This window comes from Hippocampus zosterae, chromosome 20 (genome assembly GCF_025434085.1).
Source record: "Hippocampus zosterae strain Florida chromosome 20, ASM2543408v3, whole genome shotgun sequence".
In the NCBI taxonomy this organism is placed as follows: Eukaryota; Metazoa; Chordata; class Actinopteri; order Syngnathiformes; family Syngnathidae; genus Hippocampus; species Hippocampus zosterae.
In genome coordinates, this window is record NC_067470.1 from 4890660 (window position 1) to 4915573 (window position 24914).

Here is a 24914-nt window from a genome sequence, read left to right on the forward strand (position 1 = left end):
GGCCCTAAGGAGCCGTCTGGATCCCCGCTGTGATGAAAGACGTCTGGTTGTCACGCAGATTTGATTGGATGGTGTTTAATTGCTACATTCTGGTTGGATGGCCCATCGGTTAATTGGAACCCAACCCCGTCTGTGAGCTCGGAGTAAATGTATGGGGAACATATGGCAAGGGTTGAATATTGCAGATGTGTCCACAACGCGGCAATTCCTTTTGGCACAGCAAATCCACCTTTGTTTATCTGAACTGAAAAAGCCACCGAAACCTCAAAAGCACTTTTTTGGGGGGTGACAAATTCGTTTTTGTAAGGGTGAGTTCACATGAAAATGATGCATTTTGCCAGACTGACGGGGAAAAAAAGTTGGCATCGACTTGCAAAAGTGAAAATTCCATGACGCCTGCATGCCAATGCAATAGTCAGCCATAATCTCACACAACGGCCCTGTGCTCAGCCATCATTGTGAAGTACACATAAACTAAATAGTGCGTGCTTAATTTTCAAAGGAAAAAAAAACCATCTGTGATAAAATCTAATGACCTGCAATTGACTGATGACCACTCCAGTCCGTACAGAGCTTCCCACCTACAGCCCACTTCCCGTCTAGGCACCACCTTGCTCGCGATCCGAATAAGGGCAAAATGGCAGTCCAAAATAGTGTTGCAAACAGTCCCTATGCTTCTGCCATAGGGAGAGGTACAATCCTGCTTCAAAAAGACGTGAGGGATCAGAACCCCTCCTAACCCCAAAGGCCCTCCCAAACCCAAAGGAGAAAAAAAAAAATCATCAATCTTTGGACAATTGACCAACCCATTGTAAACCCAGGATCTGGGACTTATTGACTTACTGTCAGTGTAATCCATATCATAACCATCTGCTCGGATGCTGTGAAACAGCACGAACATATTAGCTGTGCGTCCCCTTTGAGGGTTTCAGCTGACAGGAGCCCGCAGGCCTCTGCGGAGTCATTTGGAAGAGTACCTGTAAAGCCACGCAGCATGAATCCAAATTCTGCTAATGTGTCTGCTGAGAGCTCAACACTTGTCTTGCTTTCTGATCTTATTCTTGGCATGATGGGCAGTTTTCACCTGGAAATGATGAAAGGACACGCGTGGATTTGATTCGAGAAAATTGTTATGAAATCAAATCATTGTCATGTGTTTTTTTTAAAGGTAGTGAGGCACCCCACACTGTATAGTGTTAGCATGAACACTCATAAGTGTTCAATTAAACACTCAATAGTGTCATTATTCCTGCACTGTCGACAGTACATTTTGTTTTCTGTCACACACTATTCTGTGTTGAACATTAACACTTTTGTAAATGTTACTTTAACCCCGGGTTGTGTGGATGCATATAAACACTGCCTGTGTTAAAATGAACACCCTCGGTCTTGAACTATCACCAGCAGATTTGCGGTGCATGTCTTATGAAGGAAGAGGTATTTTTTTTCCAAGAAACAACTATCGTTGAGATGCTGACTGCTTGTTGTGATGAATTAACAATCACATCCCCGCTCTTAACTATGGATTCATCCACGAATCAGTTTGTTACTCACATCCCTGGTGCTGCTGCAAATGTGGCAGTCTGACCTCTGGAATTGTCTAACGTCACCGAATCATATTCTGAAATGTCTTTTGAAAAGCTCTGGCGGAATTGCCGTCTGGCGGATGCCCCTCGGCTTCCCCAGCTCCTAGATGGTTCTGCTCAAATCGGCCCAGCAGATAATAAAAGGTTCAGATGGTTCTGCAGTCCGGGATGTCCCTTTTGTAAGCTCTCGGTACAACAACATATAATAAACTCAGCGGGCAAAAACAACCGAGGTCATCCGCTGTCAACCAACTCCAATAACCTGCTGTTCTGCGCTTCCCCGAATCCATGGACGAGCTAGTCGCCTAATCAAGTGTGCAGCCGACTGTCCGATTCAGGCTTTTTTTTTTTTTTAATTAAACCCGGCGACTTCCCGTATTCCACCACGACATAAGTGAAATAATGAAACAAGTGCATATGTGTCTGGAGGCCTATTTATGCGCCAATCATTCCCTTACTCCGGTCACGGTCCTGACGTTGACCCTGGCGTGACTTTGAAATCGGGAGCAGCGCAAATTTCACCTGATGTTTGCTGAAATTTCACCTCACTTTCATCAGCTTGTAACGGAAGGTTTCAGTTTGACTGCCTGTATGTCACAGAGCTGACGGGGCTTGGAAGGGGGGATTGGGAGGGGGAGGGGGGGTGTCGAAGGGCGGGCGGTGTGATTGGTAGGCAGCTAAGATCTTGTCTTTGTCACTAAATATCAAGTAGCCTGCTGGGATAACAAAGCGTGACAATGCAGGATAAAGTGTTCCAGTGGGGTGTTTATTCCATGTCTGCTCTTGTTCACCTGTTATCGCTCTCTATCGTGCTCTCTCTCTTACGCACCCCCCCCCCCCACCCCAACCCCCACCCCTGCACGGTTATCCAAGGTCTGATCCCTCTTCTTTGTTTTAATATCTTTCCCTGAGAGTCAGAAGATGAAATGTTTTGGAAAAGAAAAACAAGTAGGACCGCTAGTAAGGCATAATCAAATCGTTTCATCATCAAATACAAGAACCATATCACCCATACACACAAAGATAATAATGTTCAGCGTATATGGGCAAAATTAGTGAGCTTTATTAGGTCAATCTGTATAATACTGCTATATTTGACAAAAATTCTGCCTTGACAATATTAGTGTGATCAATGCAATTTGGAAGGGGGTGGGGCTTGTATATATTATATCAATGTAACCGAAGAAACAATCAGAAAGTGTTTTCTTGCATATAAGCAAGCACAATCATTAAAGATGTATTATAAATATATATTGTGGTTGTATTAATAATTATAAATGCCACACTTGTACAGTCATTAATCGCAAATGTTCAAGCTGCAAGCAGACAGATTTGAAATGGTGTGATCAATGCATTTTGTGTCATCATAGTAATAATAATAATATCATAATCATCATCATCATATCTATAACATTCATAATCAGACATTGCACCGAGATTTTATTGATGGACAGACAGCAAAGTGCCAAGGTGTTTAAAAAAAAAAAAGCCTTCTGATTTGCCATTTGAATTTGGCCATGTTTATACATGAGTGGAAATTTACCATCAATTATTATGAACGGCGTGTGTCAAACAGCCTACCTTCAGCAAAAATCAGCTGAAACATGAAATGCATTATGCGTTTGGGCACTTGAGTGTATTAAAATGCAGCGGCGGTGACTTTTCACTCTTCGTCAAAACAAAATAAATGGAGCGGTGAATAGCGGAGCAGCTAAATGTTAAAAACACCAGTAATAAAACCGTGTTTTATCACTGGCTCAGATATGATGTGGGAACAGTACGTGGAGGAGAATACTGAGATTCACATCATTTGATGATATCGGATATCGGACTCCAATGCTCACTTTTTATAGACATCCGAGAGGTGCAGTTTACAGTATGTTTATTGTCGTGGCAATAGTTGTGTGGAACCGCACTGCATCGTGCGACGACTCGATCTCACATGCCTAGATATTAAAAACACCTTCTTGCTGCTGCTGTGTGTGTGTATATATATATATATATTATATATTTTGCTTTGTTATAGAGAACAGACAATGACCTTATAATTAGGCTCAGTGCAATTTGTTTACTTCCGCCAATAGCTGAACGTTAATCCCTTGCATGACAAGACAAGAAAAAGGCTTTTCTAGACAAGGGGAGCTGTCTGGCTGCCCCTGGATCAAAAGCAAATACATTACCTCATCTTCAAGTTGACAGGGAACATGCGCACACCCACACACACACATACACTTCCACTTACATGCAAGCTCATATTGGCCGGTACAGGGCTTTTGCCTCTGAGGGGAATTAATTTGTTTCTTTTAAGAGGCCAAGACAACACGAGGAGCCTGTGGTGTTAAATAGAGATGATCATTGAGCTGTCCAAAAACATATGGAGATGGACCCTGAGAGACACGGGCAATGAAGATAAAGCTGTTCTCCAGCAGCCATGAGCACTAATGTAATAGGCTCGGCTAGACAGATAAACAACATGGCACCTCTGGTGAGTAGTGAACCCCCTTATAAATAAAAGTTAAGATGGATCCTCCTTGTTCGGAGTCATTATAGATTGCCTCCCTCAACAGTCAGCCCCTCCCCCCACCGCCTGCCATCAATCTCCCGAGCTCTCCATAAATGCCTGCAGCCGATAATTAATGATAGATAGGTGGTTAATGAAAGATTTAGGTGGCATAAAAGATGCTTGGCAATCCGCTGGCGTGTTTGAGGCTTTTGAGCTTTGATAGCCAATGGCCCATCAATTGTGCCCCCTAAGACAAGTGAAGGTAATGGCCTGACAGTCAAAGCAATGACAGATGTCGGTAAAGGTTAAAAAAAAGGAAGAAAAAAAAAAAGGAAAGAATGAGCAGCCACGCGTCCCGTGGTCACCATTTGTGACATACGGAAACAGAAGGCGTCGCGGAGAGTCTTTGTGACAACGCAGACAGCCGTTTAACCTCGAGCCCCCGCTTTCGAGGCATGCAGAAGAAGGCCCGCAAGACACCATGGAGGAATTGCTGTGCCACATACCAGTGAAAAAAATAATTCCGACATAAAAGGTTACTCTACAATAACGCAATCCCTCTTTCCCTCACAGTTTTCTCCTCCACAGCATTCAATTTATTTCCTTCAGATGCATGGCTCACTAGATAGATGTGGTGCCCCTCTAACCCCCCCCCCCCCCCTACTCCTTTCACCCCTTTCTACAAATACTGGCTTATGAAGTTTCCATGGCAACTTGTCGCATCCACTCGTGTTTTATTCCAGCCTGTTGGGACCCCATAGGGTCTACGGCTTCAAGCTGAAACACCAGGAAGCGGGAGTTTAGTGGGGGGAGAACAACCTGCGGCAGCGCTGAAGAGAGGGAATGCTGGAAAATTGCCCATTGCCCCCGCTCCATTTAACCTGCTATGAGGCAGTGGAGCTGAAGCACCACCAGTTTTCATGTCATTGGATCTCCTTGACTCTGGACAAATATTTAAAAAAAAAAAACTGACAAAACTACGAGAGCTTAATCGACCCACAGGAAACAAAGTATTGTTGCTCCACAATAAAATACTAAAAAAAAAACCTCACACACATACAAGCTAGAATGTCAAGGGTGTATTTTAATATCACAGATTTCACTTACGAGGGCCACGTTCTGGAGGGTGAGTTACCGTACGGCTATGCTAGGCTACGCTCAAAACGTGGAAAAATGGAAATATCATTGGTTGTGTGCTATTAGTTTGATAAAACTATGTTCCGATGACAATTGTCTTTAGATGAATATCCATTAATTTTTCACGACGAAATGATGCAGTTTTTATTTGAACGCTTGATAAAATGCCCCGTGTCGGCCAACCCGTCAAAAGTGTTTTCCTTTCTTCCACTGTAGAAGATGCGATCTAGAAAATGGATGGATTATTGACACACCGTGTAGCATAAATCTTACCATGGTAAAATGCTTAGCTAAAATGGTCCAATCTTCGGCTCTCGTGAAAACAACTAATAAATAAAGTACAAAGTCGTTCTGCGCGCATTCGCATAAAGTTTCACGCGGATAAATCACAACCCTAACTCAATTCTTCCGCGCGGCTCGCATTACAATTGGGAGAGCGGAGGCGGCGTTCTTACAGTGTGTAACATTAGGATAACGACTGCTGAGCTAATATGGATATCTGATATAAAATTAGATCGCGCGAGTTCATTTCATTTCTTAATTATCAATTCAACTCTGCAGGACCTTCTGAAAGAGAATAGATGTAATCTGCTGCCGTATAAATTGCCATGCCTAATTAGATTTGACAATTTTGAATATTCAAAATGCATATATAGTGGCCTTGGCTAGTTATTCCGACAGAAGAGGATATGAATAATTTGAAATACTGCACTGTTATTTCAAAATTGCTGTTCGGTGTGCATACCACTACACCCCCCCCCCCCAACCCTACCCAGCGACTCTTCATGCCTCCTCCCTCTGTACAGTCAAATCATATGTAAGTGTGCTCGTTTCATCAACAAAGCTCACCAACATCTTTTGCTTGTTGCGATTGCTCACACGTCAAAAAAAGCCACGGAGCATTTCATTGACACTCTCCCATTAATGGTAATCTCATGAGTGCAGAGTTGCGGGCTGAGGCGAAGGTCAAATAAGTGTGTGGGTGATGTGGAGAGACGCCTTAAATGAAATCATATCGATGAATTCTCGTTCACTGCACGAAATCAGTGGGGTGATTTATTTGGGGAGCGTGGACAGATGTAGATGCTCCGGCATGAAGAGGATTTGGCTCGCTGGGAGCCAAATTTATGAAATCACTTAATCTGTGGCTAGAAAGGATAATTAGGGACAATTAATACGCATCCTCCTAATTGTTTATCCCTCTGCCAGCATAAACCAATTAAAATACAACCCAAACCCATCAATTTATCCCCTTTATGACAAGGGTATTATAAACGACCTCATCATTCACGGGCAAGTTGTTGGACAGAAATGAAAAGATGATAATGGCTGGGAGTGGGGGGAAATGACGGAATACACAAAACACTCGGTGAATGGTGATTGTTTAACATAAAACATTGGGGGGATCTGAGCTCTGCAAGCAAAGCCTGATTTAAGGCGGAATGCCACTGAGGAGGGTGGGGGGGGGGGGGCAGATAGTAGATCATGAATGGTTCCACTGTGTCTCAACCGAGAGCTCGAGAACGACACGCACACACACACACTGGCACCCACTCTACACACTGGCACCAACTACACACTCCTCTCACCCAATCTTTTCATTACCTTGGTGTCACTATGGAAACCCTGCACACCATCACTCCCACAACTGTCCTCTCCCGAGTGATCCTTCGGGCTGTATGGGAAGGATATTGAAGCATGACTGAAAGGAATGGATTGGCTGCTGGAAAACCTTTAAAAGGACAAGTGTCGCACGCCTCCGGTTATCCGTCCGCACCTGGGCCAAAAGGTGCACGCAACGGAGTGAAAAGGAGCGGATGTTTGCGCTCCACTCGCGCGTGCGTACCTTGAAGAGAATCGGACATGATTAGTAGCAGTTGATCCGCAAACACGCTGTAAATACCGCTTGGAATGCATTCGCTGCCTGCCATCAGACTGTGGCACAAAAGGATCATTCTGTCAGCGCGGTGATCTCATCACGGAGTAATCTCTCCCTCACTGTCAGTGCCATGACCTTGTGGGGACATTGGACATTTTCCACGTTTTACCACCGCATCTCTTCTTTTTGTGTCATAAATGATCAGCATTATGCTCTACTTTTTTTTTTTTTAAGGCATCTTCCCCGCGTATGATTTATAACCACGCTTCTCCTCTACCCGATATGGAGTTTCCATTCGTCTGTTTGTCACCCTACCGCGAGCGGAGGTCCAGATGAAGTCACGATACGGAGCAAATAGGAAAAGGGGAGAAAGACACGAGGACGTAACAGGGACTCCCAAAACTTCAAGTGGACAAGGAGAGTGACGCCACTCCAAGAAAACAATATTAGAGGGAGGCTCGCATAGAGAAGAGGGAGGGAAGGACGAATGGGGATCGAGCACGGCAGGGGGTGAAAGACAGAAAAGGGAGGTAATGAGTCCCTCTTCCAATCTGGTGTTGTTGAGCAGGGCTAGTATCCGAGCACACATTCCATTAGGCAGTAAATATTGACTCAGCAGTGAACAACTGGTTTCTATTGCATAGCAAACAAAGCTATTGTGTGCCTGGCAGGCCTGAAAGGCCTCTGTTTGCACATCACGCTCAAAGCTGATAAGTAGGCAGTCTCATTCACTGCAGGGGTCTTATATGTCTTTCCGCCGAGACACACACACACACACACACGTTTTTCCTGAATTTTGCCCATCTGCCTCCCTCTGTGGGTTTATACTGGGACCAGCAACCTTGACTGTGATACTCCTTCACACTTGCAAGTAGCAAAATGTGTCAATAGATTCATCATGGGAGTTGCTCCCGCCACACGCAAATGTTATGTTGTAATAACCGCTGGCAGGAAAAGCCCCATTTACACAACGGTATGATGTGGTTGTCGGTCACTGTTGTCTAGATATGGCACAGGAACTGACTTAACGCTACACCAATTTCAATCGTCAGTGGAGGGGTGTCGAGACGAACGAGCGTTTGAACTGCAGGTATGCTCCTGCTCAAATGAAGCAATAAATAAATGAATAAAGATAAGGGGGAGCGACAGTCGACGCACTTTTAAGCCATTGATTGAATGCACAAATACAAAATGGAACAACTCGTAAAGGGCATGGAGGAAAAGGTTTGAAATGGTATTTTCAACAATTATTGAATCACAATCGCCATCATTCTGAATGATCAGTGAGTTGAGTCACTTGGCCTGGCAAACGAGATCTCTCCTCTTGAAACATGAATCCACTCATAGTTTGTAAAAGCCATAAAGAGAATGATTAATCAGCACCTGATTGTTGCTCCAATGGTCGATCGAGGAAAGCCATGCGTGTGCCCATCCCAAATGAGCAATGCGGCAAAGTTTACCTTGATGACATTGTAGAGGGTGGGGACTGTTTAGCTGCAGATTACAGTCAACGTTTATGTCTTGACCTCTGAACCTTGGAAGCTGAAATGTATTTGCTTTGCTCGGGGAGTGGACTTATCATACCTGCACTGTAAATGTGCGTCCACGCCCACTTCCTGTCTGCATTCGTGATGCATTGCCTGCTCTCCACTATTGCGCCACGCGGCCTGACTCAGGTCACCCGGGTGCGGTTGTGTAACCTCCGCCGAGAGCGACATTTCACCGTTCTCGTTCTATAGTGTGCACCGAGCACGGCGACGTAAACTTGAGTGTGAGACAGACACGAAGCAAGTTGTTGCTTCATCAGGGAGTGCCTGCGCTTTACGATGCACACGCAGATAATTGGGATGTGTAACTATGGTGTACTTTGACGTGCCACGCTTTGCGATGCCTACGAATTAAGAGTCTGTGGCAAATACTGTGCTGCTAAAGAGAGGTAATTATGAACAGCTATGCAAAGACTAAATTATGCACGTCATTAGACTTTTTATGCACTATATACTCTGTACTTGGACGTGACAGGGATCGAAAAAGAAAAGGACTTGGAATATTTCAAATAATCGTGAGGGGAGCGGGGTTGCCGCCACGATGAAAACCACAGGGCTCTACTGGTGAAAAACATGAAAAAAACGGTGCTGCTATTGCATAACCATTGGCCGTTGCGGAAAAACATCAATTTGGATTGAAGAGGAATGAAACCAAAGATGTACTAAGTAACAGATGCCAGATTTGTAGTTCAAGGCAAAACAGTAGGAGTTGACGACAGAATCATTTTGAGAGCTGAAGAGAAACATCCTCAAGGTCTTAAAAAATGCTTTGCAAACCCCCCCCCCCCCCCCCTCCAACCCTACCCCCACTGGCTTTTCAGCGGAGGAATGTTGACATACAAGGGAATTAAGTGATTTTGCTTTGCAAGCATTTGTTTATTTCGGATGCGTTTTGCCTTGGAAGGCACCTAACCTTGCCACAAGTGAATATTTCAGCTTTTCAGGTGTTGCTGTAACCATGACAACTGAGTTACGTTGCGTTGTCAAACATAACCAGATTTTGGAAGAAAAATCTTGGGAAATGCTACAGTTGAAGTGTCAGATGAGCTCATGTATCTTAAAGAACTTTGTGCTGCCTCATTTATTGTTGCATTGTCTCACCACAAGGTAGTCTGTGATATTATTCAATGAAACCGTCAAATCTTTAAAATATATACAATATATTTTTGTATTTAACGTGAGGATTGAAGAAAGTGGTCTCATAATTATTAGACGAGGACTTACTTTATGTGTCTCAATTGTTCAATAACCAGAAGCAATAGCGACATCAGGATTTAATATGTGGAACTTATAACATATTACTTGAGGGAGCGTTGAAATCCGAACGACGTATGACTTAGACACATCACGTGGGTCTATTTTCTTTTCGACATTTGAAGTTTCGAGATCCGATATGAAGCCACGGATTCAATCAGGACAAACCGAACCCCCCCCCCAACCCTATGGTGAAATTACTTCTTCACATTACAACACTGACGGGCTGTAAAACGAGAGCCATGTTATTATTGTAACATCCAAGCTAACAGCACACTTTCATGACTGCTTCAATGGCTGAAGGCGATGTCGAGCACACATGTGCAAACAGGTGTGATTCACATCGACGTGCAGACGGTGTTGCAACCCAAATGCGCACCGCATAAAACTTCAGTCGTTAATTTTAAACGTAGACTAAAAAACAACGAGACCGCTGCGTGTTGTTTGCGACGTGCGCGCTTTTTGGTCCGCCAAAGTGATACCCACAAGCCCGCCACGATCACGCTATGTGAGTTTAGCTGACGCTATGTTGTAATTATATTACTTTTGTCACCGTGCGGTGTTCCAACAGATGTTCGGAGAGGAAGTGCCCAGGAAGGCAGTGTGCTGTTTATCACGATCTGCAGCAAGTCCTGTAATATCAGCTAAAGATTGAAGACTTTAATACTGCTCCTCCGCAGCAAAGAAAAACGGCAGTAAAAATGAAAGGCAACCCATCAAAGCACAATATGTCCAGGCGACAGCTTTGCAGGAGGCTCCCCCTCTCATCCTCTCATCTTTTCCAACCCCCCCTTCCCATGTCTTATTCTTTTCTCTTCTCACATCCCAATCCCCCCCCCCCCCCCCAACCCCCCCATTTCATCCCCTCTTTTAGCTCCTGCAGTACCAAGAGTGAGTCCGTCGCCCAGGTCTGGCTGGCTGCAAGTGGACTTGAGGTCCCACTGATAAGGCGCCTTGACAGTGACCTTTCGATTGCGCCGTTGCCACTTGGCAGTAATGAGCACGGGACTCCTTCCAAATCAAACGTTGCATTCATAAACGCCCCTGATTTGAGGAGCGACAAGGTCCAGTAATTCCAGTGCAGGACACGAGGACCTTCGACGGCAAGGACGAGAGCGTCCGAATATCCTCATGAATTTTCCGGCTCTTTTGTTTCTCTCTTGCTGCGACTAAATGTGAGGTTTTAGTGTGCAACGGGGAGAGAGAAAACCAAAATGAAAGCAGAGGCACATCATTTGAATAATGTTTCTGTCAGCTTCTTCGCTACCCCACCCCACTCTCCTCGATCCTGCTTCACTCTCCCGTCAGTTCATCTTGCCGTCCCCCTGGGAGGAATCTGCCACGATTTTCTGCAACACATAGCGTGCTCTACGTGCGCATTCCAACACTAAATGGTATGTGCACGCGTTAGCTAGCAGAACACCATCCCAGAGACGAAATTTTACCGGGTTGGATTTCAAAGTGAGAGTTGATTGAATTCCCTGCTGGTTCCCGAATGCAAAATAATGTCCCAACATATTGCCTATTGTACAGGATTTTTTTTTTCAAATGCCACTCTTGGCTGAGGATCAATGTAACTCTCAGATGTTGATTCCATTCAGCACAAGCGCATGTCATCAGAGGACAAAGATTGTAGCCCAAGGCGTGGTTTGGCACACGTCCGTATTCCCCATAGGAGGCGAAGGTGTGTCGACGCTGCTACTTTTTCTCATCGCAATGTTAACCTCTTTTTTTTCCATCATCATAGAAAACACATTTTCATGTGGATCAACCATAGGGGCTTATGCAATTTTATGCTTTATGTTATATTGATATCCACAGCATCTCATTTTCATGAACTCATTGATTTTAGTACTTTACAAGATGTTAGACGCCGTAAAATAGACAATTACATGCAAGCCCTTCAGAAGCAAGTGGACTTAATGCATTTTTTTTTAATGCACCCATATTAGCTTAACGAGTATTATTAAAAAGGTGTAAAATGAATGGGAAAAGAAATATTGGAAATATATAAGGTCCGAGTATCGAGGCTGAAAAATCCCTTCTGGAAAATAAACACAAGAATTTTATAAACCGACATAAAATGAAAGAGGCAAATTTTAAGATTGACCAGTCAGTTTCTTATTACTTTTTCTTTCTTTTTTTTTTTGGGCAACCATAATCTATATTGCAAAATCAATGGTTTTAAAAACAATCCTAACACTTTTTCTTTTTAGTATATCCAAACTTATTTAGTTCCATAAGCGGCTGCTCTTATCACATCCACAGGTTGAAATGAATGACAAAATAAAATACACATACATGGGTATCATTTGTTGGAGGGGGATATACAGTATTTAGAAGTAGTTTAATATTGTTTCTCATTATCTCCGAACTCATGACCGAGACAATATTGAAACCGGTACCAAGACACTTTTCTTTGCTTGGAAAGGAAAAGGTCATAAAAGTTGCCATGTGAGGAATCAAATTGTCTGAAGATTTCAATATCGTTTGACGGAACGGCTGCACCGTCTGCTTTATGTCCTTTTTATTGTCTCATTTCAATGACATGGAGAAATGACTGAAACCGTTTTATCTATCGGTCTGCCTGCCTTTCTCGCTTGCTCTCTGGATGGATGGATGGACAGATACTCTTTATTTCGTGGTGTCCATCCTTAGCCTTGGTTTACCCCATTCCTGTCGACGGCCAGCAGTTGAAGGCGTCAGTTTATTGCAATGTCATCACATTCCTTCAACGGCAAGTGCATTTCTGTCACCAGTAATAAATGATATCATCGATATATTGTATTACATTTCAAAGTATAACCCGCCGAAAGAACACATGGGCAAAATCGAACTTATTTCACATTATGGTGTCAGACCGAATTAAGGCGGCTCTGCATCGGTTGCGAGACTCACGTGTAAAAATGAAAAATAATGATCATAAACAACATATAACAAGAAAAGGAAAACATCAGGAAACAATCAACTTAAGAAACATTTATGGCCGATGGATATTGGCTCTGTCAGAGCACAATCGAGGCTGTACGCCGAAGTAAAATGGCAATCAGTTATTGCGGGATTTATGTTCAGATGATCCTTGGACAAGGACAGACTGATGTTGGTCTTGCCAATTAACACAATGCTGTGCGGTAAGACAATAAATTACATTTTTTTAAGTAAAGTCTTACCAGAATATGATTCTTTGAATGGTGGCACGCGCAGTCATGAATGATAAAGAAGAGCACGCGTGAGTGCTTCAGTCACTTCAAGACTTTATGCTGATTCGGCTGAAGCTCAAACTACCCATGTGCAAGTAAAACCTTTGGGTACTGCAAACAGTTGTGGAGAATGAACATGTTGAGCAATAATGAGCAAAAAAAAACTCATGTACAGTATATTCATCTCGTTCTGTTCAATTGTGGCAACGTCGTCATACATGAACAGTGGAGCAGAGCGTTCCACTTCCACAGTGCATGTCTAACCCGAGGCCCGTCGTTCAACAAGGCTCTCGTCTAGAAGGACTGTGTGGAGAATCGCTAAAGAGCCTCTTATGTTAACAGTTGTCAGCAATGGCCACTGCTTGAACCACTGCTGGCTGGGAGATGAAATCAACTCTTGCGCTGCGGGAGAAGAAGGAGCAAGGTTCTTATTCAAAATCTTGAAGATGATTTCATGAAGAAAAAAAAAACCTCATATTTGCTTTGTGGCAGCCTCATTTCCAGATCACCTCTGCGGTAGAGCTCATTAATGGCTGAGAGCTGTGACACAACAACCTGTGCGGTACACATTTGTCCCCCCCGCCCCCCCCCCCAAAAAAAATAAATAAAAATTGAAGTCAGCATGTGCACATACGGAACAGACTGCTCTCGTATCTCTCCTACTGTTCAACACGGACCTCTTCGGTTTTTGTGTGTTTTTATGATGTAACTCGGCAGCTGCTTGTGTCCTCCAAGTAAAAGACATAGCATAAGCCCTAATGTTTGGTGACCGGAATGCTGATGACTTGAAATCTTTCATGTGCGCTGCTTGTCCCCCCCCCCCCCCCAAACCCCCCCTCACGCCCTCTTTTTCTTCACCCCCAGTTCTCGCAGCTTCAGCCTCTACGCAATGTAAGTCAGTGAATCACAGAATAATGAGTATCTCATCCTCCCGCGGTGAGCCGCGCACAGAGCGCAGCAACCCCGGGCTTCTTTTGATATGTATTCTGTTTAAATGAGCCATCCCACCTATTGCTGGGTTTCCTTGAGAAGGTCACACTCTCATTAAAATCAATCAGCGCAAGAAGTTTTAAGATCACCCAAGCCTCCCCCACCTATCTCATTTTTGTGCACGCTGAAAGCAAAATTCAGTCCAAAGTCCAAATCTGGGCAGAGAAAAAAAAAAAAAGAAAAGCTAGATTCTGCAAGATCAAAGAAGAAGTTGGCTTCCCATCTATCACTAATTTTGCTGAGATGGAATGAGGTGCCACCGCTGTCACATGAGCTCCAATGCTATTTAAGAAAATTGATTTGATGACATGGAAACCTGGAAATGCCAGCTCAATATCTGATGATTTGGGCTTGCAGCCATATCCGACGGTGCGTGTGACCAGACACACCATGTTGTCATTCATGGCAGCATAGATTAAATTAGGTTGGAAGAGATGTGTAGCGCACAAACGGCAACATCCAATATATTCCAATTCCACAAATTATTCAAACACTCCTGCCAGGCCTGAAGATGTGAGATTAAGCACCACTTGACATGCTTCAACTCAACTTTTTTCAATCAGATGTTGGTCATGATTGCATAATTAATGGATGTGGACATTATTTGTAAAATATGGACTTTGCAGTATAGGCTATTGCATGTTGCATTCATGAGCAATGAATTTGTTACTTAGGGGTACCCAAAAGTATGTATATTTGGGTACATTGAAGGTAAGGGTTGTATTGTACTGAATGCGCTCGGAAAAGCCATTGCGGTTCAAGCCAGTGGGTTGCCAGATGGCTGTGCGACTTCAACGCGAAGAACCAACGAGACTGGCTAGCTAGTATATATTCAGGTGGATCCGTCGCTCTTCCTTTTCAAGCAACATCAAAATATTTGCAACAGTTCCAGCAGTGATGAATGAGGCTGTTCCGTCGAGTTTCCAAAATAAAGGCGTGAAATAACATGGGCGCGTTCGGAACTCCATGTGAAAGAATTGTTTTGGCAGGAATCCAGAGAGTTCCTCCGGCTGAGCCAGTTAAAACACAGATAGCTGCACCAGTCATTGTTATGTCGGGTTCCGCCCCAGAGCTGGGATTTGTTGCGTCGAGTACAAAAGCACGGAAATCAAATAGTAACACAAACTGGGTTGGGAGGGTCTATTCCATCCTGCGGGGATGGAGTAATGTGACAGCAGGGTTATTTGGGGTTGAGGATACATCCTTGGGGAGAGGTGAAACTTAACAAAGGCCTTCACATGCTCAGACAAGCACAGAAAGTGCAGCTGAACATTTCGTAATAAACACTCCCGTTATCCACCAACAGTGTTTACTACTGCAATTTCACTCTCAGGAAACATGGGCAGCAGTTTGCCGCTGCTGGCGGTCCGCTCTTATTCTGGGGGACCTTGAAAAGTAGAGTCGCGTTTGACTTGGTTTCACTGTTTGGAGAATATCGGTATTCAGATGATTTTTTTTTTTCAATGGCAGACAGGGCTACAAATATAAAAAGGGCTATAAAATCCATTACGCCATTTCAGCAATCCTGCTAAACTAACCTACCCAGCAACCACTTTGCACCAAGGCAGACGTTGTCAAGACGGTGCTTATCCTTTTCCTACCCTACTTGCCAAGAGAGTCGACACCTACCCAGAATTGTCAACCGTTGCTTTCAACTGCGCTACTGTTCTACACAAATTCCCATCAGGAGCATGTTACCCGCAAGTCAGAATACATCTGCCTGAAGACGCACTTTTCTTGGCAACAGAAGGGTTTTATCACTTGGCATCATCCGTTGCAGTGAGTAGCTGTTCCACAACGAGCCCTCCAGAGATAAGTCTGTCCTTCATCTGCTGTGTCTAAGCACCGAACCCAGATTACACGGCCACACAGGATTCCCTACAGGCTGCCCGTTCCTCCGCCACATCTCCTGGACATAAATAAGGATGCTGCGGGAGAAGGGGGGAGGAGGGGGGAAACAGACTTCCACTGTGCTCAGCTTTGTGATCTTGCATGGGGCTGTGGATCTTTGTAATCTCATACGTCACGACTGCAGTAAGAATAGCTTCAGTGCCGAGATGGAGTCATGAATCGGGAGAGTTGAATGTGTGGTCCAATCACCATGGCGCCTTCGGACAACCTCATTGTGTGCCGCGTCTTGACGGAATTGACTGGAATGCCACCTCACACTGCTTTCAGAGCTCTTCTCAACTTAATAGGGCTACTCATTTAGCACTCCGCTTTTGGTGTCACTTCAGACTTTTTAGCTTCTGAGTGGCTGTTGATTTGTCTCATGTTCGTACCCCTCCCCTTACCCTAAATCAACCAGGATAGACTCCAGCATCCTCCCGGACATGAAGAGCATCGGCGATTCAGATACACTGTAAATCGGGTAAGCTGGACGGCAGGAACATGGCGCGTATTGGACAAATGAGAGTTTCAATCTATATATATATATTGCGCGTCGTCCCTCACGCGGTCTGTCCTTCCGTCTGTCCCTTTTCAAAACGTACCTACTTCACCGCGCCGCTGCGCGCCGGCACTGCGCCGCTCAGGCAGTGGCTCACTACGATCGCGCGGGCATCTTAGCGAAAAAATGTTGTCTACCCACAAGCATTGCAATGAAATTGTTAGTTATTTAGTAGAGCTAAACATCTCTTTATTTTCGCGATAAGCAATGAAGATGAACAAAAAGTTGAACCAAGCAACAACACTTTTGTGGGCCGAAGGCCCACCTTACCAGCCTTCCGCAGGAACTAGCTGATGAGCCGCCCGGAGGGCGGCGAACCAGCTAGTATGATATAAAAATGAGTAATAAAGGTAAGAATTAACAAAGGGCTGTTCCTTGACGAGCTACTTGATTGCATGTGTTATTGTTGATTACATTACTCTCAAAGCAATCAAGTGCAGTACTTGGTTGCAACCGGCAGAGGTAGAGTGTCAACTATTCCGCTTGCATGAAGAAGAGCGCAACCATAGCCTACATCTACACGGGCAGTTGCTCCGTCTCAACTGCTCTGGTCACTTCAACGCGAATGTTGGAGCCAATGATGGTATTCCAATCATTTATTCTGGTGGAACAGATGAGGGACCACATGTTCTTGCATGACAGAATTGTGCTGATGGAGCTCTTTGGGTTCACAAATGGTTGACCGTGACATTACGTTCGGTTGTTTTTACCGCGCATAGACGTTCAATAACATTGCAGATGCTTTGAAATAACTCGTCAGTACACAGTGGAAAGCAGCGTTATATTTGGGTTGATAAATTTTGCAACACCCTGTGAAATATGAACGCGTGGAGCCTGTTTTTTTTCCTTTGAGGTATTTTACAGCCAAACAAATCAGTTTAACAAGAAACACGAAAGCATCACTTTAAATAATCCTCCTTGACTTCAGAAAGGCTGATTTGCATTCTTCAGGAGGTATTTTTATTTTTCCAGATGCACAGATTTTTACTTTTTTTTTTTTTTGCCTTTGCGTGTTGCAGCAGCGTGCTGACAATACTCTGGTGAATCCCCACCCCCTGTTCCCCCCCTTAGATAACTGCCTTTAGCAGACGATATCCTGTCGGCACCTGGCACCCAGGGGAAGGTAGGCCTCTATTCCCTGCCTCACAAACACACACACACACACACACACAAATAGCTCCCCTCCAAGCATGGGCGTGTGTGCTATGAGAAAATGTATCTGTACGTACATGCACTTGCGTGCTCTTGCACAACTGCGCTGCATGCCTGTGTCTTGTGTGTGTTGCTGCTGCTACTGCAGCGTTATTATCGTGCGCCAATGTGCTGGTGTTGTCTGTCAATCCACCCCCCCCCCCCCCCCCCCTCCACCCCTGCCCCCTGGTCCCAGCCTGCTCTGGCTGGTTATATTGAAGCAACAGACAGCGTGGGCGCACTCACACAAGCTTGGAGCAGACCTGATCCCCGGCTGATAGAGACGGAGACTTGCTGAAGTTGAGAGAATAGCCTCGGGTTGTCTGCAGACCACAGGGAACATGCCCCCGAGTCACACCTGCACACACATACACGCGCACAATAGAATAGAAGCCCAAAACTGTGATAAATCTCCTCTACTAACACTGACATTCAGCTCCCTGGCTGTCGACCTGAATGTCTGGAAGTCTGACTCCCACTGTCATCCGAACCATTACCCATTTAAACTCTCCATTTGTTGACGTTTGCGTTCATTTAGCCACCACCGTCGATACACGTGTCTTTTAGCATTTCTTTGTCCGGCGGCTAAGTTGTTGTTCTTTTTTGTTCATTGGTGCCATCAATCTTGTATGCTGAAAACCAATGCATCAGCAGTGTAATTTTGTAATCAGCGCAGCGAGGAATACAAATCAGATCGGCAGCGGGCCTGTAATGCATGTAATCCATCAGAATGAAAGTGTTACAGACACCTGATAAACATGCATTTTTTTAGCCGATTAAATGACTGAATAACAGATTGATCACTGCGTATGCTCACAGTTTCCTTTTAGCGTGAATCGTGATGAACTGGACGTGCAGACAGACAATCCTGCAGACTAATCAATTCAATTATATTCACAATCAATGTGAATATTAAGAGAGTATAAAAAGAACGCCAGCAGTGTTCAGAGTTATTAGAATCCGTTTATGAACAGTAAATTTCATTGAGTATGGGAAGGTGTTTAATTGCTGCGGGTGATTTGGATTGTCTCCGTCAAAGCTTTTTTTTTTTTTTTTGACGATGCAATTAAATTTGTCACCAAAAAAAAAAAAATTGTCATAAAAAAAGTAAACCAATATCGCTACACGAAATTGGGTGTTAGCTCGGGAATTAATTTTTGGTTCATTCATTTCCAGTATATTTCCCGTGATAGTACTGTACTTGCTCCTCCTGTAACTTTTGCTCCTCCCCAAATCCCACACCTATGTTAGACCCTTCCCCAGTTGCCATCTCGCGGATGGGTTGTAGCACCACTTTCGCCCAGAAAGTTGAGATCTGTCGTTTGGTTGTTTTTTTCCCCTCCTTAGGCTACAAACTTGGAATGACATAAGTAGTTAGTCATTATCACTGTATCCATGCACTGCATTGAATGATGTAGTCCAATCAAATGGTATTAGTAATTCAACTATTATTGTATATGTAATGCTTTATTTGAACCCACACATTTTTTTTTTTGTGGATGATATACTTCAACTTATCGTATTATTTAATATTGCTGTGAATTATATTCTTTTGAAATTATGCAAATAAAAGCCAGAGAGTAATAAATGCCTTATTCCTAATAGATTCTTGGTGCTCTCTGGTGAGGGCCACTAATGTGAGGAAAGATGCAAAATGCAAGACCAACGTTAAATAATTCAATTTTAAGGCATTGTTGCCACATTATTTTGCGAGACTTCTCACAGACCTTTTCGGCAAGTGTCCTGCACATGACCCAAACAATATAGCAGCATCTTCAGCGTTGGGGCTCGCGAATTAGAGACCCCGGGTACGAAAGAAAATACAGTTAATGGATAAAAAGAATAACAGCTTTTAATGTTGCAATAAAAACACGGCTCTTACGTTTGCTTTAATTTGCTCATGTTGGCTGGGAACGAAAGCTTATTAGTCTTCATAGCTGAAATGCCATGGCCTGTTTCTTCCTTTGGCTGCCGAGGACTTTGAAATGCCAGTGGGTGGGGCGACGTCGCAAGGAAGCTTTTGCCGCTTGAAGTCTCCAAACTGCCCAAGGCGGCGAGCTTTGAAAGCATCTGCCAAAGTAATCATCGATTCATTGCTAACGATCAGCTATCCTCTCACTTCCTGTAGATGTATGACGGTCATTTTTGTACAACGGGGCCGAGAGAATACCATCACTTATTGCTCTTTCATTGCGAGCGGCAGTTATTCCGAGCTCGACACAACCGCAGGGAGTGCCAGCGGAAGATGTAGCGGCTGACATTGTTTCCCCAGTAGTCAAAGTATTGGACCTGTGCAGCTTGGCCCGGCTGTGGCTATCTCAATGAAAGATTAATGAGGCTCTTCAGGTAGATACAAAGCTAAGTGTCTTGTTTATTAATGTGCTGTGATTGAATCCATTAGTTGCCTCGCGCAAACTAATCGTCGTATAATGTGTGTTGTCATTTCGGGCTAACTGCTCATAATGTATTCCTCCCCCGTCTTTGAAAATGCTGTTATTTTCTAATAGACTGATAGAAATAATGTTGTGTCAGGAATAAGGATTCCCCCCGCCCGCCTTTCTACCACCCCACCCGGCCAACTGAACTGTAAGCATGTTTCTCATTCACATTGATTGCTGAATGGACTGTTTGCTCTTCTCTGATATGCATGCTTGTAGGGATTCAGGGGGTGAATCAAGTCACGATGGAGCCCTACCTGTCAGATTTAATTCTTCCGACCGGAGTGCCATTTAGCTTGAAAGGGTGAGGAGTTTGTAAAAGAAATTGGGTCAAATCCCTCCTGGAATATTCGAGAGACAGCCTTTCCCATCTGTGCGACATCTCCAAAACGCATCAGAGCACAGGCAACTCGGAGGACAGCGATTATTGACTCGTAATAGCAGATCTAACGGTAGTACTTGCACTGAAGGATGGGGGGGAGAAAAAAATACATAAAAAGAAATAGCATTGCAGAACCACAACAGCATCATTATCAAAGTGGCTGACATCCAGCTTGCCATCTTCGGGGATCAATTTCATCAAAGCGTAATGTATCTCTTTTATTCTCCAAGTGAGTAGCAGAGTTGGTGATCTCGAGGTGTGGAGAGACTTTGAAGTGCAAAAGAGTCAGAGATGGAAGATTCGGAACGCCGCTTTCTCTCCCTCGGTGAGACGATGACCTCCGGTGAGCAGAGCCAACCTGAACAAATTGAAAAGAAGTTTGAGTGTGTCGCGCCACAGTTCGCTGTAAACGTTCGTGGAAAGTAAACCTCGTGGAAATACCTGTCAGGATCAATTTGAATGCCAAAGGGTTGCAAATTATTTTTTAATTGCGCTCCCCTGGCCAAACTCTGACGTTTATAGAACCTCCAAGGTCGGACACATTGCTCTACCACAACCATAGCAAAGGTATTGAATGAATCCAATCAGGTCGTAACCGTCGCCATGAGAATGTTAACGTTAAAAGCAATGACAAAATTAAAAGTCTCTCAAGGTGTAAAAAAAATGCATATATATATATATATATATATATATATATATATATATATATATATAATATATACTGTATATATATATATGCATGTTAAGAAACCAACATTTTGGTTCATATTCCAAACTTTGATGAGCGACAGATCGGATTTTAAAAAAAATTGCATTTTCCATCAGGCTACACCACTCTTTATCCAAGCAAACACTGTTGTTCCATAATCGGATATAAAAGTGAGAAGAACATTTTTTTTTGTAGGGTATAATGAACACAGTTTGCACTGTTTTTGTTTTGAGTTATTTTCCTAACCCCCTCAAAATTTAGCTACACACATGCATGAGTACTCTCTGAAGACGACCCACAGTTGCGCTTTTCCAGAACAGGAGAGTAGAACTGATTTGCATAATAACTTTTGTTTGTAACCCATGCCCTCTTGAAGGTACATAAATGTCAGCCGACGTGTTTTGTTTCATTGGCTAGTCATCACCTCGTCAGACTTGTATTCGTTGCATCTCGTCGACATATTCATCAGCTTATTATGCAGACAGACGCAGCAGTGGTGCTCTAAAAATAAAACCGCGTGGCTTATTCAGGTTCAAATCGACGTCTGCCACTCGCATGGGAACGCGCCTTCACAAAGGGCGGCACAACAAATATTGCATATGGAGAGAATGTGGGAACAAAAGGCAGAGATTGTGTCACTCTGCGGCGCTTCGTGCCACCCGATGTACCGCAGGACGTTGGAACAAAAGCTGTTTGGGAGTTGGTGTGCGTAGTCGTTTGAGGACAGTTTGCTGAACCTTGAATGAGAATGATGGACTTGAGGGGGGAGAGCTGGGCGGACTGGAGTGGGGCTCTGGTTATGATTGTAAACAACTCTCTTGGGGGCCACGTTCACACAAAAGAATTACTAGACTGTTAAGGAGGCCTAACAAACGGGACCTCTCCTCTTTGATTTTGCCGAAACTGTGACGCTTCATCGTTGTTTTCATTCATCCTACAGTTGAAAGACGCAAAATGGAATGACTAAGGGCATTGTGAAAACGCAGTTCTCATTTTGTTGACTTTTCAAGGTAAAGTCTGCGACGTTAAGGCGGAGAGCAATATTGGAATGGAGCTTTTGCCGTCCCTACACCCCTCACCAATGTGCATGTGATATGCAGCTGGACAAACAACGTGCGCAGTTAGCCGAGGCTGCTAGCTTAATGCTACCAAATGAGAAGATTTTGCGGGAATTGTAAACTTCATGCTTATGCTGCATTTCTTCCAGTAGAACTCTGTGCTAATCATTGTGGTACATTAAAAAAAAAACAACAACAAAAAGACATTAAAATGATTGGTTAAAAATCCGCACTTCAGCAAGGATGTGGATGATAAACTGCGACATGCGGCGTTTCCCCTGATTCACTTTTAATAAAACACTCTAGAAGGTGGACAGTTCCGAGCATAATTGGCGGTAATTGTAAACTGCAGTAGAATTTCACTCATAAAATATCTTATGCGTCCCTAATTTAGTGGCCGGTGCGTGGTGCTGACAGAGCTGGCGGGGGCAGTGTTGGAAAAACACGTTTCAACAAAGGGCCAACAGCTCATTCTCTGCACCATGTGCAGTATTTACACTGGTCTCGCTCTCATTCTATTGTTCCTGTCCTAAACACACCTGCAATTCCTTCCTTCCTGCACCAAGTTTCCCACAAATCCAATCGGACGAGCTGAAAGGGAGAATCGCAGTCATGTAATTATTTCTCCAGGTTCCCAGGATACACTGAAAAGAAAACAGAAGGGGGAAGGGGGCGTGATTCAGGACCATGGCTGAAAAGGAAAGCCAGTTTCGGTTCTTTTTAAAAGGCAACCAGGGTGTAAAGCGATTCCGGATTATCCTGATACATGATTTAATGGCACATTCTCCAGTGGTTCAGCCCCCCCGAGCAGTCAGCAGGATGTGTGCTTGTCGGCTTGTCTAACCCAACAAGCGTATACGTTTTGCACTGCCGCTTTAAACAATGTATTCACGTTAACGCAGCAGTAACAGCTTGTAGGTTTTTAAATGGTGCATAGAACATGAGTTTTGTAAAATCTCTGTGTTTTTAGCTCAAGATCGATAGTTTAAAAGCACAAGGTTCCGGCCTGCGACTGGAGTACGGGAAATATCCTACATGCCAAACATATAAACGCTTATTTTCTCAAACAATATATTCTCATGATTATTTATTGAGTGAGAGTGGGAAGAGACATGTTTACTTTCAAAAAAATGTGACGGCAACCGTTTATTTTTGAATTTGTTTTTATAACCTTATGTAGGCGCGTTTTAACGACAGTTATTGGAAAGCTTATAAAAGTATTAGCAGTTAAAAGCTTTTTTTTTTTTTGGTTAGGGGGAGAGTTGTGCTTTAAATATGTTTTCTTTCCTACTTCCGATAGCTTCCTCCAACTTCAACTTGAAATGATTTGTGTTTGTATTTGTCCTTGCGGCCACTGCGCAATGAAACGCTCTGTCGAGGGGATGCAGATGAGTGCTCATTACTTTTAAGTGGTATTTCGGTGCTTTTTCAGAAATAACCTTCCTTGACTTTGTTTTCAAGCAAGCTGAAGTGTCTCGGGATTTATCTGTGACTGAAACACAATGGCGTTATGTCACATGATAGGCCATCGGCCGCATGTTTAATGCAGAGACGGAGTTTAGGAAGAAACATGAAAAGGTGGAGGCTCATGACATCATCGTGCTTCAGTTGGAGAGTGGAATTCGCTGATACGATTCCGAATTTGATTAAAATTTGGGGAAAGCTTCGGCCGGTAATTATTAATCATCCAAAGGCTTCAACAAAATCAGAGAACTTCCCACCAAAGTCTAGCAAGAATTCATTTGGTTCAATGTTTAGCTCCCCCTCCCTTTTTTATTTTCTTTCTTTTTTTCCAAAAATAAGGATTTTTCTCATGGGATACTTAAAAATATATATTTACCAAAAGAGTAAGTACTTCGACAAAAGGTTTACAATAATTTTACATAATAGAAAAAAATGAGATGAAACACATCAGCAATGCAACTCTATTATAACTCCAGCATTTTACCATTTTTATGTTTCAGTATTAATTAAGTTTTACACTTGTATGATCATTAAAAAGGGACATTTGGACATTGTAATAGCCTGAAAACAAATAGTTTGAGTCTTTACGGTGGGTCGCCCAGCATCTAGTGTGAAATGAAACAACCAAGTAAATCTGTTTATTATCTGGCAACTTGCACACTGCAAGAATCAAGACAAGGGCACGGAAAATCCTCCTGGATCCCCCGCACCCTGCCCACCACCTTTTCCAGCCACTCCCCTCAGGCAGACGCTACAGATCCATGCGCACCAAATCCGGTAGACACTTAAACAGCTTCTTCCCTCTAGCCATTAACTCCTTAAACAGTCACTGACGTAGTCACTCTTCTTGCACCACAAAATGGTACTTCAAAACTAGTGGTTACTCTAAAATGGTTCAATTATTTTGTTGTTTACGATGATACTAGTGCAGCGTGTTATACCGGAGACAAATTCCTTGTGTGTTCTACATACTTGGCCAATAAAGATGATTCTGATTCTGATTCTGATTTCTGAAAATGTAATAAGTGAGGCGTTCTACATTTCTGCCTCTCCTTTAATTTACATGATAACCACCTCCCACACCGAGTTCCTCCATTAATAACATGACCAAAAGCAATGTTGGAGCG

At 43.6% G+C, this 24914-nt stretch overlaps 2 protein-coding genes and 1 long non-coding RNA gene across 3 annotated transcripts in view; 1 reads left to right on the forward strand and 2 right to left on the reverse strand.

Moving 5' to 3' along the window:
- LOC127593357 (leukocyte elastase inhibitor-like) overlaps positions 1–9632 on the reverse strand; it is a 281443-nt gene extending 271811 nt beyond the window's left edge. The window contains exon 1 of the mRNA XM_052054759.1: positions 9627–9632. The gene's annotated coding sequence lies outside the window, so the exon portion shown is untranslated. The remainder of the gene's footprint in view (positions 1–9626) is intronic.
- Positions 1–24496, forward strand: part of LOC127593348 (WD repeat-containing protein 37-like) — a 217927-nt gene extending 193431 nt beyond the window's left edge. The window contains exon 15 of the mRNA XM_052054744.1: positions 24487–24496. The gene's annotated coding sequence lies outside the window, so the exon portion shown is untranslated. The remainder of the gene's footprint in view (positions 1–24486) is intronic.
- On the reverse strand, positions 977–8657 carry LOC127593364 (uncharacterized). Its single transcript, XR_007960392.1, has 3 exons — positions 8489–8657; positions 6832–6901; positions 977–1084 (listed from the first exon to the last, which is right to left on the reverse strand). It is a non-coding gene; the product is annotated as an uncharacterized LOC127593364 (long non-coding RNA).
- Positions 24497–24914: the final 418 nt, after the last annotated feature.